The sequence below is a fragment of the Solanum lycopersicum genome, chromosome 7 (genome assembly GCF_036512215.1).
Source record: "Solanum lycopersicum chromosome 7, SLM_r2.1".
In the NCBI taxonomy this organism is placed as follows: domain Eukaryota; kingdom Viridiplantae; phylum Streptophyta; class Magnoliopsida; order Solanales; family Solanaceae; genus Solanum; species Solanum lycopersicum.
Window position 1 is genome coordinate 45,289,935 of NC_090806.1, and position 14,698 is coordinate 45,304,632.

A 14,698-nucleotide genomic window follows, 5' to 3' on the forward strand; every position below is an offset into this window, starting at 1 on the left:
TAAGGTTCACTAGAGTGAGTTGTGAAGCGACATCCCATACAATCCCGTAAACACACACTCTAGAGATCCTATTGACTACCTAAGATAGAATAATTCTAACTTAACACATTATCATATAGATAATATGACATTTTCCATCAAAAAGATATTAAAAGACTTACTTAAGTAAATCAAGAAGAAAACGTCCACAGTGACCTCTTCAGGATTACCTAAGTAATCCTTAGGATTACCTAAGACTTATATCATGTGTACAAAATAAACCAACTTCCCTAACTAGAGTCATTTTACGACTTATCTAGGTAATATAAAAGTCACCATTAGTATATGCCCCCTTCGTGCCTTAACTAAACAACCCTTAACTACTCTAGTTAAGTACAACTTCATTTAACATACTTTCTTAAACATATTTCATTATATGCGTTAATTCATTATGAAACATTCAACACATAAAGGACATTCAAGTAATGGTCTTGAAGAAGACCTAGGGACTCTCACTAACACCTTCAACGCCTATTGTGCAATGTCTATATAGTGTCCCATACAACAATCTAAACATCATAGAACTTCTCTAGTTCTAGTAAGTATCCCACATGATTAGAATAAGAAATGACCGACATAGACCATGATATAAAGGTATGGAATCCGGAGTTCTAAACTACTACTATAAGGGTGTTGTACTTGCTAAGTGTAGAACTATGACACATCCTATGTAGGCACAATGTAAAGGACTACGAAGGACTTTTATGCACTCTAGTCTCATTCTCAAGTAGTGGTACATTGTACTCTAGTCTCATTATCAAGTAGATCCACTTTCGTTAACATAATAACTCGTTGCTATCCTTGGTTCTTATAGAGTAATTGACATTAAAGGATCACATGAAAAGGGTTCCTTATCTAGTTCATTGTCCAATCACATTCACCCAAACAAAGAGGTTCACTAGGGCTACCTTTCAATGGCGACAAAGATAGCTCATTATGACTTTCCTATGGATGATATGATGTTGTTCCATCCACTCAAGACTGAGTACACCATTCTTTTACATGAAGATTACAATTACGGTTCTCGACTTCAACATTCATAGCATAACATTTACCATGTACATGACCTTCTTAACATTTTCTAAGGTCTCACATATCTTCCATTGATTCATGAAAAGGGTGCAGTAAGCCTGCCTGGTCAAGACATCTGATATTCACATATCATTCAAACATTTATCATGTAAGGGACACAAGTCTACCAAACAAGACACCACATTCTTTTCCCTTATAACATGTAGCATATCATTCTTTTAAGTACTTCGAAATGACCCTTATCATCTTTTTGGCATCCTATACATTGCAATATCATCATTAATATAACTATCCCAACACATATTGTCAAGGAATAATAATGTATCAACATTTAAAACTACATATATAAGAACATAGTCATATTGTACATGATCTCCTAACATACATTGAAAGAACACATAATTTAACATTACTTCACATATAGATACATATGCTCATACTTCATATAAAACAACTATAAAAAACATCATAATACTTCAAGTATGCCGACAAGGACATGATCATCATATTTTTTAAAGTAATACCGACAAGGCCACTTCAATTCACATAGCACTGCCACCATAAGTTGACCATACCAATCACAATATAGTTATATTTTAATTCAATATCAATTCAATAAGCCTAATATTCAATAAATCAAATAATGTACAATATTCAATTGATAAAATTGAAACAACCTATAATCGAATTAATCATAATATATAGATGAATCAAAAGCTCATAACAATCTACACATGAATTCATCAATATCAAAGCATGATCACATATCCTTTTTTAGTCTAATTGAGAGATTTGTGAATGTCAAAGCTACATGGATAATATCATTGGAAAACATCAATTATACATAAATTTAATCATATATAAACGTTTCAAAATAATTAATGCAAGAACCCAAGAGTTAAAACTAGAAATTGAACTTTTTCATATTTTTTCATCTTTGAAAAATAATCATTGATAATTGCTATAAGGTGATAGAAAGCCTTAAATGAAGAACTCCCACACCTTATTATAACAATAAAATTAAAATTCAAGAAAAAAACTCAATTGATGAACCATCTTCAAGCTTCATCTTCACCTTGAACTCTCATGGAGGTTTTTGGAGAATCTTTAGGAAGGAAGGTGTTTAGAGTTAGATGTTAGTGAAATGAGAGTTTAATAAAATATATACAAATAAAATATCCCTAAAATCTAAAAATACAGTCCACAAGTTTTATAAGACTTGGGGTGAAATGTTAAGATCAAATGTTGGTGTCCTCCTTTTGAGACCCTTGTGGCTCCTACATTTAGTCGTACACATACTTTTCAAACTCAAATATTTGATATACGAGTTTAGGACCTACCACCGAAGTTTCATTCAAAACGAACACGTAAAACTCGATCAAACATACATAGACACACAAGGTCGTTTCAAGGCAAGCGTTTCGAACATCATGGACCTTCATGTATGTTTGACATAAATAATTCACGAAAAATGAATAACATACTATATATATTATATTAACTAAGAACCTTTAATCTCATGAATCACATATAAACACATAAAATAACATATGACGCGCATAGGTGATTTAGTTGTCGAATGTCTTGGTCGTCCCTTGACGTTTGACTCCCAAAGAACCTAAACTCTTAAACAATGCCTCAAACACACATTATAAAACATATTAGGACCTTAACCGATTAGGACAACAATGTTAGTCTCTAGCTTCACCTAAGTAATTTTAAGGATTTTACAAAGATCCACAAGGCTTCATAGATGAGGTATTCAAGGTGGTGGATAATATGGGTGTATATCCTAGAGTTGAGGGAAATAAATTTGTTTGAATTCATGAACCTTCTCAAGAGGGAATGAGTGTGAAATAGTAATCTCTCAAATTCACCCAATTCCCTATGTATTACCCAACCTTAGTAGCCAACCATAAGGATAGGATGAACAAATTTGTGATGGGGGTGTCTAGCAGTGTAAAAAGAGTATCCTCCGACAATGCTCTGTCATGATATGGATATTTCTAGGCTCATGGTGTATGCTCAATAAATTGAGGAGTCCAAGATTTGTGAGGTGACAAATGATTGAAAGAGGCCTATATTGGATGAGTCAAGTCAACCTAGTTCTAAGAAAAGGTTTATATTCAAGATATTTCTAGGGGAAAAAAGTATAGGGTTTAAAACTAAAAATCTCAAGTAGGTGATTATGCTTTTGAGAGGACTAGGTGTACTAGTTTTAAGAAGAACCCCTACGCTAGTTTCTTTCTGTCGTGGATGGTTGCTTTGGAATTGGTAATAGGGGTCATAAGATGAAAGATTGATCTACCCTCAAGGCAAAAAGGAAGGAGGTCCACCATGTTCCTCATGTTTGTTCAGATCCCATTGCTCAAAAGAGGAATCATTTTTATGTACTCCGAGCTAAAGAAAATAATCCTGAGTAAAGCCTTGGTAAGTCTACGTTCTTTTTGATTGTTTTGATTTTCTTTAGATGATTTTAGCCTATGTGGGGAAGAATGGATTAATTAGCAAGGTAGTTGATAAACTTATCTTTCTTTTTATTCTTAGTCAAGCTTGAGGCCAAAATTCTTAGTAGTTTGGTTTGTTTTGGAGTATTTGATTAGTGTGAGTTGCATGTCCCTTATGTTAAGAATTTCATTGATTATGATATGTCTTGCATTTTCTTGATGACATTTCAGTCACATGAGTAGATTTTTAGTTCACCTATATATTTCTCATGTCAATGTGTAGCTTAATATATTTTCTTAATTACATTAAAGTTTTTTTTTCCTATGTTTTCAATATGTGATATAAATGTTATTGAATGTTGAGTTTCATGATTCTGTGATGAACATGTCTAATGTTTGAGAAGGTAGTTCCTCCATAAATGAAATTAAAAGAAGAAGTAAGTGTGTACTTTGAATATGGAAACATTCCAGATTTGCTTATGTTGCTTAAAACGCATAAGGATATGAAATAGAGGAGATTGTAACGACCCTAAATATGAAATAGGTCAAACTAGACCTTCGCATTTGTTCCATGAGTTAATTGTGTACTAAATAGTGTATTTTCGCATTAGTAATCACTTGGTGAAGTGTCAAAGTAAAACGTCCAAGACATTTAGAAAATGTGTCTTGAAATGTGCTTCTGTGTACATTATTTTGGTCAATCTTTTTGGGTAGTTTTTTGTGTCTAAAACCATTGTGGATGAACCTAGTACCTATAGGGATGTACCAAGTGTCAAAACGTTTGAGAACGACTTCCCGAGGAAGGCAGCGCGCAGGGGCAATTTGAAGCCCACCTCGCAACGTGCGTTAGCACGAGGGTCCCTGCGTAAATGTGTTGTAAATCAAGAATCAGTATCTCCCTCCATAATGACCAGCGAAGTTTGGATTTGGCCACGTCGTTTTTAAGTCAAATTTGAATTTGGAAAAGTGTCTAAATGGTGTAGCGGTCTTTTGGGAACTTTGTGGATGATTTGTGGACTTATTTAGGTCATTTTAAACTTCAAATCACCAACCATTTAAAACTCTAAAGATCAAATCAAATTTCTCCAAAAATATTTTCTCCAAAAACCCCCATTTAGAGGAAGTTTCAAAATCCAACGAAGAGGACCAAGTTCTTCACATTTTTCTTATTCATTAATCTCGTGGGTTCCTTCTCATTAAGGTATTGTAGTCCTCCTTGAACGTTATTTCATTCAAATATTCATTTCAAAAAGGATTTCAACTTTAAACTTCTTTACTCCTTGACTCTAAGTATGGGTCTTTGCTTTAAAAATGTTTTAATGATTAAAATTAGTTGTTCTTAGATTTAAATGTTTGTGTTAATGTAAAAACCCCAATGGAATCATGTCTTTGCATTATACAAACTTTAGCTTGTAAAATGGGTTTAATAAGCATGATAAGATTGTGTCAAGGTTATTGTTTCTTGGTGGATTATTGTGTTTTATTTACATCAACTAAGGGCTATTTTATGATGAGTTGTTGGATAAATTGTAGATAGGTGGTGAAACCTTGGATGAACCGTAAGTGAGCTATCTTGTTTAATCTTTATTATATAATTCTCTTGAATGGTATGGTCCACCTTTGGTGGTGGTGTCTACTTGAACTATATGAAGTTATATGTGTATTGTGAAAATGGCCTTAAAGGCATGATATGTAAAGTGAAGTGATGATTTTGATATGTCTCTCTATGATATGTGGTAGAATGTTGAAATGAATATCATGAAGGATTTGTGTCTAAATGAAGTATGTATTTAAAATTTGAATTATAATTATGTTTCAATTGTGATAAATGTTAGTATTACCATGTCTAGAAATAAAATGTTATGTAAGATGGTCATTATGTCAATGGTGTGCTCACATGTACTAACACACACAAACACACTTGAATGCAGGAATGATGTCAATGAATTAAAATGGGGGTTATAAGGTATACAATCTTCACGAGTATAAGTAAAGTGTCTAAACCATCCCTACTATTTCTAAGTATGAAAAGGGGGGATTTTTGGGTGAACATTCTTTGTGAGTTGAGATGAAGTGTTAAGTAACAACATCACTATTCCCGATAGCTTTCCACAGATATGTTGGAGGGTGGATACCTTTCGTGAGTTGAGAAGGGGTGTTCAATAGTTATCTCTTCACCTATAGTCAATGAATGTTCCATGGGGGAATTATGCTTAGCAGCGGGAGGATTTGAAGAAGAGGTGGGTATACTTCGTGTGTAGAGATGTTGTATCCAATGTACCTCTTGAGATGGGTGATCCTCTCTAGTATAGAATGATTGATTTAGTCGATATCACCTTAGCCCTTAACTATCCGCCCGTGTAAGTGTAGCTATTGAATAATCCATGTAAAGGCTAAAGAATATGAACCTACCTTAGCCAAGTAGGGATCCCTTATCCTGTAAGGGTAGTACAAGGTTTCCATGTCAAGCTCTCATGATCTATATAGGTTAAAGCTAGCCCCTAAAACATACGCAAATTAACTATGTATTCTTAACGGTGTACTACTAATGATAGGTGGTGGAATGGGATGCTACTCATCCATTGCACAAGTAGAAATTTTAAGGGAGTCTTTGTGTGTCCTTAGATGAATGTATAAATGGGTCATGATATGATGTTAATGAAAGTGATGTGACATTATGTTGAATGTTCAGGAAGCATGTTTATATTATGTCTTCCAATATGAAAGTTATGTACGTGATAAATGTGATATGCCTAGTCTAATTCTCAAGGAGCACTAGGGTGGGAGTAATATTATCGGATGCTACTTTTACATTGCACTAGGTGTAACTTAGGACTTGTCTTGGAGGATGGTTCTTATGTGAAGTTCCTAAGTATATGTATGTTTCTATAGTGTTTTGATATTGAGTGGTGACTTGAGTAAATGAAAAGAATTACACTTCTCCGTAGTAATCTTTAGGATCTTATAAGTAGGTACTGAGGATATTGTATGGGCGATTTCGTTATGTCTTACTTAGGAGATTTAGGATAATTTAGGATAGGACTAGTTTATGTGTGATTTTTTGGTTTACTGTATGTTTGACCCTATGTTAAGAAAAAGAATTGATGTTTTACCCTATGTTCTAAATGATTGTCACGCCCCGAGTAACCCGCAAGATGCGAACACAGAACGTTGATCCACAAGTGATACCAAGCTAACCTTGCTGGCATGATCATGGACATACTAAAGAACATAAACTGATTTCAAAGATAAATCATAAATTATAATTAAAAGATAGGGAATACCCATACGCTAAAACTAAGATATATGAAAAAATGATGAGATCAATACAAAGAAATATTAACTCACTACTAAGCTTAAACTATCTCTGAAATAAGTCTCTCAATGGACTAGAAATACATGGACAAGCCATACCTAAATCCAGCAAAAAATGAAGCTAAATGACTACAGACTGAAATGAAAGTTATGTCTATTGACCTTGAAGAATGAGGACTCACAACTGAATTAGCTGATCTGAAGATGGAGAAATTGATCTATGTGTGATTTGGATGCAGAGAACCTGAACTTACATCAACAGAACGTGTAGCGCACATATGCTTGAAAACATGAAGGGTACTGTGCTTGTAGGATAGAAATAAGCTGAAATAAAACATAACTGAACAACCACAAAAGCAAGTATATTAATCTAACATGATAAAATTAATTCTTAGATAATTGGATGAAATGACCAGTTTATATTAGGTTGAAACTGAATACTGAGTGTAGCGATAAATAGTCAATGTAGAGAGTGTGATTGATCTGTGGGAGCTACTTATAACCGATAATAAAATTACATCAGCTAAATGTGGAGTCCAATGTATATGCCCAATCGAGAGGATTCAATATACACTTCCATAGGTATAAAGGCATGCTGGCATGATCATTAAACTGATTTCCCACAGTGGGGACTTTTAACCTACTTGGCTTGTAGTTCTGGGACTATTGGGTAAACTAAACCCTAGTCTAACTTAGTATTATGATACTCCCAATGAATTTTGTAAATTAACTAACTATGTATGAGTTTCTGTAAATATTGTATAGCTCGAAACTTAACATGCAATAGAGAACTGCAACTAGGATTCATAAGCTTTTACTCCTATATTGCTTCTAATTTTCTATGTTTTGTTTTAATGATTTAACATAGATATATTTTAATTATGTTACTAGGTTTAAACATGATAAAATACGATTATTTAGGGTCAATGCGACGTAAATTAGGTTTTAACGAAGTTAGAAAGGTCGAAAGGACCCCTTCAAAAGTTACTTTAAGATTAATCGATGACCATGACTGACAGTCCGTCGATTGAGTGACGCCCCGTCGTTAAATCCATCGACATGGTCTTTTCGACATTGCTTTACTAAAATGGTCACAATATTTTACTTAGAGGTTTGATTTCATCAAGGTCAGTGGTTATGGAATGATAATTCAATTGTTTATGTGTGGGTAGGTAATGGGACATGTCTATGAACCGTGTAGCTCTTGTTAGAGAGTGGGTTAAGGGAGTATTGATCGACGGACATGGACTATGGACCATCGTCTTACCTACGAACTTTAAGTCCATCCATCGTCCAAGATATAACAAATTTTTCTCAGCTGAAAAGTTTGGGAGTTTCTGATCCCATCGATGGTTGTGCAGGAGGGACTATGGGTCAGGCTACGATCCGTTGATTCCACCGTTGGTTGCACCTGCAAATTTTTTCTGTAAAGCTAGTTTTTGGCTATGGGGTGTTACATTATCTCCCCCTTGGGAATTTTCATCCTCGAATGAAGACTAAACTAGCTGAAGTAGAGAGAGAGAGTTACAAACCCTACTACTAAATACTGAGAACAGAGTTTCTCACTGAATTGAGTTTCGAGTAAATGCAATTACACTGAAAATGTAAGTTCAAGCTTAGGGAACATGATTCTGAAATTGAATTTACACATAATGACTGGAAGACTGAAGAGGAATAATTACCTTAAGCAGGAGTGGAATCGGAAGGAAAGAGGTGAGGATACTTGGCTTTCATAGCTTCTTATTTTTCCCAAGTAGCTCCCTCTACGGACTGACTCCTCCACAAAACCTTCACTGAAGCGACTTCGTTGTTTTTCAACCTTCTAACCTGACTGTCAAGAATCTCAACTGGTATATCCTCATATGAAAGACTATGTTTCACCGCCACACTCTCTAGTGGCTCTCTAGAGTCTGGATCACCCACACACTTCTTCAAAAGTGAGATGTGGAAGACCTGACGCACTACTCTTAATTCTGGTGGCAACTATAACTCATATGCCACCTTGCAAACCCTTTTCAAGATCTTGTAAGGGACTACATATCTAGGATTGAGATTCACTTTATTTCCAAATCTCATCACTCCTTTCATATGTAAGACATTCAGAAAAACCCGATCATCAATTTTGAATTCTAGTTCCCTTATCTTTCCATCTTTATAAGATTTCTAACAACTCTGGGTTGTCTTATGTCTATCTCTAATGAGTGCCACTTTCCCCATAGCATGAAGGACTGAAATTGGCACTTCGAAGGCTTCTTTATCTTCTTAAAACAAACCAATATGAGATCTACATCAACGCTCATATAAATCCTCATAAGGGGCCATCTTAATATTGTAATTATAGGTATTGTTGTAGGATAACTCAATAAGAGGAAGGTTATCATTCCAACTACCTTTGAAATCGATCACGCAAGATATCAACATATTCGGAAGGGTCTAAATGATACACTCTGTCTATCCATTCGTCTGCGCGGGAAATATTGTGCTAAGTTTAACTTGAGTACCAAGACTTTTCTGAAATGACTTCTAGAAATGAGAGGTAAACTAAGAAATTCTATATGAGATGATAGATAAAAGAACCCCATGTCACTTCAGAATCTCATTAATGTAAATCTTGGCATAGTCCTCTACCGAATACGTAGTCTTGACCGCCAAAAAAACAGATGACTTAGTCATCCTACCAACAATCACCCAAATGGAGTCATTCTATCTTCGAGTACGGGATCATATTGTGATGAAGTTCATATTGATCACATCCCACTTCAATGTAGGAATATCAATCTCTTGAGTCATACTCCATGGTTTCTGATGTACTACCTTGACTTGCAGGCAATTGGGGAACTTACTTACAAAGTCTTCTATATCCCTCCTCATGCTATTCTACCAATAGATTTCCCGCAGATCGTGGTACTTCATAGTTGAACTTGGATGGATAGAATACGTAGAGTTATGGTCTTCTGCAAGAATGTATTGTCTTAACTCGCCCACATCAGGATCACATAATTAACCCTGGTAGTGAAGAACACCATCTCCCCCTTGGGAGAAAACCTCCACTCTTTGATTATGGACTGCACCATTAGGTTCATGCAAGATTGGATTAGTGTCTTCCTTTTCCTTAACCTCCACTACCAAAGACGATTGTTCCCCACTATAAACTATTACGCCGCTGTCTGATATGCTCATAAAGCGAAGTCCTATGTGAGCAAACTATGAACATCCTTCACTGGATACTTCCTTTCTTCTTCAACATGGGCTGCACTACCCATACATAATCTACTAAAAGCATTTGCTACTACATTCGCCTGAGAAGGATGGTAATGCACACTCATATCATAATCCTTAGGGAACTCAAGCCATCTCCTTAGGGAAGATTTAACTCTTTCAGGGTAAATACATACTGAAGTCTCTTATGGTCTGTGAACACATCTACATGAACACCTTACAATTAGTGTCTCCATATCTTTAGCGAAAATGCCACTGGTGCAAGCTCGAGGTCATGGTGTGGATAGTTTTGCTCAAGCACTTTATGAAGTCTAGAGGCATACGCTATAACCTTATATAGTTGCACAAACACACAACTTAGGCCAACCCTGGATACATCACAATAGATCACATAATTATCTGAAACAGCTGCTAGAGTCAAGATAGGATTTGTAGTTAGTCTAGTTTTCAATTCATCGAAGCTTTTCTTGTAATCATCTGATTATAGGAACTTAACCATCTTCTGAGTAGACCTAGTTAATTCTGAGTCTATGAATGAAAATCCTTCCATGAACCATCTATAATAACCTAGTTTACCCATTAAACTTTTAATATCTATAGTCGAGGTAGGTCTGGGCCATTGTTTTGCTGCTTCTATCTTCTCTGAATCTACTCGGATCCCTTCGCTAGATACAATGTGACCAAAGAAAGAAACGAATTGCAGCCAAAAATAACATTTGATAAACTTAGACAATAACTAGTTATCATTGAGAATCTATAGAACAATTCTCAAATGAATCGTGTGTTCTTCCTCATTCCTAAAGTAAATGAGGATATCATTAATAAAAACGATAACGAACAAGTCCAGATACTGTTTAAAAAATCTGTTCATCAAATCCATGAAAGGTGAAGGAGCATTGGTCAGTCTAAACAACATAACTACAAATTCATAATAAATATATCGAGTTTTGAAGGCTGTTTTCGGAGTGTCACTATCTCTGACTCTAAGCTAATGATAACCCAATATGAGGTATAACCTTGAGAAATGGATAGTACCCTAAAGTTGGTAAAGCCAGTCATAAATCCTAGGGATGGGATACTTATTATTGATTGTGACCTTGTTCAACTGTCTATTGTCAATGCACATTATGAGAGAACAACCTTTCTTCTTAACAAACAACATTGGTGCACCCCATGGTGAAATACTAAGTCTGATGAAGCCCTTATCTAGAAAGTCTTTCAAATATTCTTTCAATTCCTTATGCTCCGCTTGAGACGTTCTTTAAGGAGGAATAGAAATATTTGGGTATCTGTAAGGAAATCAATTCCAAAGTCAATTTGCCTTTCGGGAGGGACTCTTGGAAGATCTTTGGGAAACACTTCTGGAAATTCACAAACTATTGGAACTAACTCGAGAGTTAGTGTTTAAAGTCTAGATTCATTTACCCATACTAGATGATAGATATTGTCCTTTGAGATCATTTTTGTTGCCTTAAGGTAAGAAATAAATCGATCCATAGGCGCTAAGCTACTACCCTTCCATTCTAAGATTGGCTCGTCTGGAAAGTTAAAACGAACTATCTTAGTTCAGCAATCGATTGAGGAATAACATGAATGTAACCAATCCAGGCCTAGAATGACATAAAATCTATCAATTCTACCTCTAGTATATCTGATGCTGTGACTTTCTGAGATATTGTGACAGGACGATTTCTGTATGCCCGTCTTGATATGACAGGGTCACTGACTAGAGTAGAGACTGAGAAGGGTTCATAGATAGTTTCTTGAATGACACTTAATTGTACTGATATGTAAGGACTTACAAAATAAAGAGTAGCCCCTTAAATCAGGAGAATCTTCCTTGTACTGGCGAACCTGAAAAACATACTACCTGCTTTGACGTTGACCACCACATGTACAAGATGACTTACCCTGCTGTGTTAAGCAACTTTTTGGTGCTGTTGAATTTGTACACTGAGCTCTATTATACCACCTCCTTGACTCTATCTAGAAGGACAATCTCTCAAGCTGTGACCAGACTGACCACACCAAAAACAACCTTTTTTTCCTGCGAGACACTCGCATGGATGGTTCTTACAACACTTAGGCAAAGCGAAGTAAGTCTTGGTGCCTGAAACACTTCTGTGACACTTAGAGCCTGGTGTTGTACCCTTATGGTCAAACCTGTTCTTAAATGATAGAAGACTAGGTGATGAAGGGATAGGGGCTGAAAACTTCTACTTACTCTGCGAGTGATTTCCACCACCCGATTTATGCTTGGAGTAGTCATAGTTCCCATTCCTATCCTTCTTATTCTCCTTAGAATATTCCCTAAGATTATCACCCTCAACCTACTAACCATGAGTCATAAGTCTAAAGCTATTCATATCTCAAAGTAACATAACATTTCTGCACTTAGTTTTCACCAAATCCGACACTCCATACAAGAACTTATTCATCAAAGCCTTGGAGTAAGCAACCATGTGAGGAGCATACTTGGAGTGTTTTTTAAACTTCATCCCATATTATTGGATTGTCATGTTACCCTGCCTCAAGTTCATGAATTCAAGAGTCTTTGCCTCTCTCAACTCTATTTTGACAAATATTTTGAGAAAAGTCTCACTAAATCAATCCCAAGTAACAGGAGCTGCATTTGCACCCCTATTCTCATTCTACTAAGTATACCAGATATGATCAACATCCTTCAACTAGTATAATGCTAACTCAACCCAATCATTCTTAGTGACTTGCGTAACCTCAAAGAACTTCTTGATCATATCCAAGAAAATCTAAGGATCCTCAGTAGTCTACGATATAAAGAACTCATGCAGGTTCTTCTTAACATAGTCTTAGACACTTGCTGCTGCTGATCCACAATTTTCTATCATAGCATCATGAAACCGATTGTTCTAGTTGGTCATACTCTTTAGCCAACATCTGTATAACATTCCAAAACTATACATTGGAGACTTCTTGATCTGGGACTGGAAGAGCTACATTTGCATCACTAGCATTCGCATTCCTAGTTTTAGCTCTACGAGGAGGCATGATTTGAAAGGTAGAATGGCAATTTAGAATTGAATAAGATCATGCCTTACACACGGTAATAGTAATAAGAAAGTGATGTTTGTCTAAAACACTTTATAGACTCCCTCTCATTAGATGTGGTGCACTTCACACCCATTAAAAGGACTCTACCTAGTGCGGCTTTTCAGACATTATAGGACTCTTGAACCTAGTTATGTCATACCATGTTTTGTCACGCCCTGAGCTACCCCTGATATGCGGACACAGAACCTAGAACCACAAGTGATCCCAAGCTAACCACCCTAGAATGATCATGAGCATACTAAAGATAATAAACGTATACGGAAGATAAATCATAAATTTAAATGAAAAGTTCCGAAACACCCATACACTAAAACATAGATATATGAAAAAATATATGAGTTTAATACAAGGAAATATTAACTCACTACGAAGCTGAAACTAACTATGTGTGATATAAACCTCTAATTGGAATAGAAATATGGGACAACCCCCAGCTAAATCTAGCAAAAACATAAACTAAATAACTAAAGATTTATATGAAACTCATGACTGTTGTCCTCAGAGAATGAGGACTCACCCCTGAATCAACTGATATGGAGATCGGCAAATCGATCTATACGTCATCAGGATGCATAGAACCTTAACCTACGTCACTAGAAGATGTAGCACATGACTGCGTTAGTACTTTGAGGGTAACGTGTATGTAGGGTAGAACTAAGCTTAAATAAAACATAAATGAACAAGCACAAAAGCACGAATAATAATCTGAACACGATATAATGTATTTCTGATGTAACTTAATACAATAACCAATTGATAACATGCTGAAAGTGAATACTGAGTATACTTATAAATGATCAATGTAGATAGTCTGACTTATATGTGGGAGCTACTAATAACCGATAATAAAACCACATGAGCTTAATGTGGAGTCCGATGTATACGACCAATCGATAGGACACAATATACCCTGCAATAGTTATAAATGCACACTGGCGTGATCACTAAACTTATTGACCATAGAGGGGACTTACAAACTAGTTGACTGGTAGTTCGAGGATTATTGGGTACGCTAAACCCTTGTCCAACTTGGTATTATGCTACTCCCAATGAATTCTGTAAATTAACTAATTATGTTTGAGTTTTTTTAAAATACTAGATAGATCTAAAGTGAAGATGCAAACTGAGAATGCAACAATTAATCTGGTAATTATGCATTAATAAATAAGGTTTGTATATCTGAAGTGTCTATATTATCTGACGTTTCTGAAATTTCATGCGATAACCTTAATAACAACATGATAATCTTATTTGGAACATATACTTAATAAATTTATAAAGTTGTATTAATGCTCTAGAAACCCAAGGTTTAATTATGATGAGAAAATCAATAATCTGACAAAAAACTAGGGACTCAATGGGTGAAAGGAACCCACCAGTGAAATCCCACATACCTGGTGATAAAATATACGAATAAATACTTAAGTTTCGGTGCTGGAACAGCTGGATCATGTGGCGTTATTGAAGTATGGTTCTTGATCGTTTTCTCCTCTCTTGCTTCTAATTTCCTAAGTTTTGTTTTAATGATTTAAAATTAATATGTTTTAAGTATGTTT